Below are 3,622 nucleotides of genomic sequence, written 5' to 3' on the forward strand. Positions count from 1 at the left end.
GATCCGAGATTCCAAAAAGAGTACTCCTTTAAGGACGAAGACATTCAAGCCATTTTCGTGTCCCTCCTTGAAAACAATATGATCAAGCTACCACCTATCGCAGATCAATAGGAAGCTGACAATACTTCGGATCCAAAGTACTATGCGTACTACAAGAGGGTCCTTCATCCTACCAAGGCTTGCTTTACTCTCAAAAATAGCATCCAAACCTTGGTTGAAGCTGGCGTCATAACGCTAAATTAAGCCGAATTCTCACTCCGAAGAGTATATGAGTATAAACTACTTATCCATATCCTCTAACAGGTGCATGAGGTTAAACTGTTCCCTACATACTCCAACAGGTATACGAGTCTAAACTATTTTCTAATTTTAACGGAAAGTTCCTTGAAGAATATCGTATGTGATATTCTTAAGGATAACCCGACCATTCAGCTGAATACAATGTATTCCTCATTAGACCCAGTTTCGTAAAGAAAGCTGGGGGTGGATAACCCATATAACGGGAAGTTCCTGGAGAGTGTCATGATTGGTATTCTTAAGGATAACCCGGTTACTATAAATGGGAATAAATGAGAAACTCCCACTCTGACTCTAAATGTTTCCAAGGGTGAAACGCATCCCACTTCTGGGATCAATTTCACCAACCCCTTCTGTAATCTTCCAAGCACCCTTTTGCTGAGACGAGATTCGATCACTTTGTTGGATCAATCTTCTCTCACGAAACTCTCATAGTGTAATTGTGGAGTGCTTGATGATTTATAGTTCTTCACCACAAAATCCCTCACTAATCAAATCAATTGACAGTGGGACCACTAAAATTCTTTCTGGTCTAATCCACTCAAGCTCCCGCTACGTCTGTGCACTCAACACTCCCATTGTTAGAGTCCGAACATAGTACTCAGAATTTTAACCTCCTGATCATTGACAATTATCAAACCTCTTCGTGTTAAGTATTTATCACTTAACACCAGGAACTCCCTTCAAGTGATTTGTATGAATCAACACTCCCACTGTAATTTGTACTCTCACTCTCACTGTTTATTTGGTCAAACCTTCCTATAGTTAGGACAACAACCACAGCCAAAATCCTCTCTCGATTCCTTCAATGAACGAGAGGTCCATAAATTGAGTGACCAAACCTGTAAAAGTTAAGGTCATCTCAACTCCTCTTTCAGTCAAACCTTCCTATAGTTAGGACCACAACCAAAGCTAAATTCCCCTCTCGATTCCTTCAATGAACGAGAGGCCCACTTTCAAATTGGATTTTCCATTTGATAAACGACAGACCTCTACCCCAATTGAATGACCAAACCTATAAAAGTTAGGATCGTCTCAGTACCCCCTCTACGTCAAAACCGTCGAACGGTTATGGCCAAAGTCGGGATTCCTTTTCGATAAATGAAAAGCTCTTATCCTTTTCCCTTCAGTCAATCCTATAAAAGTTAGGGCTAAAGTCAGAAACTCGTCTTCAAGTCAGGTAACCAATCCTATAAAAATTAGGGTTATCTGAATCTTTTCGATTCTTAGAGTGGAGATCCCACTCTTAGTTTCACCTCGTAGATTCTCAAAGTGGAGATCTTAATTTGAGTTTCTTTTGCAACCGGAGATAGAATATAAAAATTTTCCTCCCCGGTATCGGGTTCACTTTTGCTCCAAGAGAAGGTCCGGAGATAGAATATAAAATTCTTCCTCTCCGGTGGAGATAGAATATAAAATTCTTCCTCTCTGGTGTCGGGTTCGTCTTTACCCCAAGAGAAGACACCACATTCCAACACCGAAAGTCAGCGCCTAATACGCGTTGCCGGTTAGTTCTTGACCGTGAAAAGGACAAAAGCCTACATATTCAACATTGTGGCAGGTTGTTATTAATAACATCATAATCCATGACTCACACGTACGGGGAATTTTATCCCGAATCCTAAGAAGGGATGAGTCAACGCCTAACAAGCGTTGCCGGTTTAGTCTTTGACCGATTGAAAAAGACACCAGAATCCAAGTCTGGGGATTTGTATCCCGAAGCCTAAGCAGGAATAAGTCAGGGCCTAACATGCGTTACCGGGTAGTCTATTCCCGTGAGAAAGACGAAGCCTACGTATTTAATATCATAGCACTAAGAGAGTTAACTCTCTTAGCACAACGTTACATGCGGAACGAACTTAAACAATCCGTATGCAAGCCCGATTCAAATGATAATCGGTAAAGGCACGTTAAATCCGTTGATGGCTGAGGATTTACCAAAAATCCTGAGTCTGCATCTGATACATACGGCCGGGTAGTCTATTCCCGTGAGAAAGACGAAGTCTACGTATTCAATATCGTAGCACTAAAAGAGTTAACTCTTTTAGCACAACGTTACATGCGGAACGGACTTAAACAAATCGCATACTAGCCCGACTAAAATGGTAGTCAGTAAAGGCTCGTCAAAACCGTTGATGGCTGAGGGTTTGCCAAAAACCCTATAAATATGAGAGTCATTGACGCACCAGCCCCATTAGTTGGTCTTGTAGCTTGAGGATCCAACAACTTCAGGATAAGATTCATACATACAGATGAATCAGCTTTAATAGTTGGTCCTGCAGCCCTGACATTTGGGACCACCATGCTCCAATGCCTTAAGAGTTTAAACTGTGTATACTCTAGCAAACAAACGAGTATAAACTATGTTAACGCCGGTCAACGCATTACAGCAAATGTTAACGCCAGTCAACCCGTTACAGTAAAAGTCGAGGCTGGTCAACGCATCAATGATTTCGCTAAATTAAGGCTAAGGAAAAATTTTGGATTAAAAAATGATTCCAAGGAGTTCAATTGTGATTCAGATATGAATTCTCGATAAAGATAATCAGTTCAAAGTCAACTCAATGACACGAGCCAAAACCAACTCACCAATTTCGATTCAAGATTTTGACAACGGTCAGACGATAAACGTAGCACCAAAAGAACTTTATCTATTCAACAAAACACTGAATAGGCTAAAGGCTGAAGAAGTCAAGAATTGAAGCCAGCTACCGGTCCTTTGACACCGACTGAAGGTGGGGCCTATCACATCCAAAGTATTTTAGACTCCTCTATAAAGGAATGAGACTGAAACACTTTGGTGGGGGTATCTGTAGGCGTCTAAAATTCCTATAGGTTCCCGTATGCAGCTCGAGATAGCGAGAAGACGATGAACGTCATTGTCTGAATCAAGGAAGATTATCCGATGTCGATAAGCGCATGAAGCAAATCAGCGAACCGTTGATGACATAGAAATAAGCTACTGGAATAGCCATTGAGCCATTAGCCACTAAATCGGCAAAACGACTGGCCCGTGCACTCACCGCCCATCTCTAATTGGCCCGCGGACTCATCAGTCAGCTCCAAGTGCCCGTCGTACTTGTCGGTCAACTCCAAGCGCCTGCCGCACTTGTCGGTCAACTCCAAGTGCCCGTCGTACTTGTTGGTCAACTCCAAGTGCCTTAAAGAAGCTAACGAATGTATGAAGCAAGTTAATGATGCGTGCAAGTCAACAAGACGATCAAATATGCAAAACAGCAGAAAATGCAAGTCCCAAATAATCGGAAAACACTAAAGAGTTCAGCCAACGCCAGATCTCCCACGCTAATGCAGGACAGCGGCAGCT

Source organism: Asparagus officinalis, chromosome 1 (genome assembly GCF_001876935.1).
Source record: "Asparagus officinalis chromosome 1, Aspof.V1, whole genome shotgun sequence".
NCBI lineage: Eukaryota > Viridiplantae > Streptophyta > Magnoliopsida > Asparagales > Asparagaceae > Asparagus > Asparagus officinalis.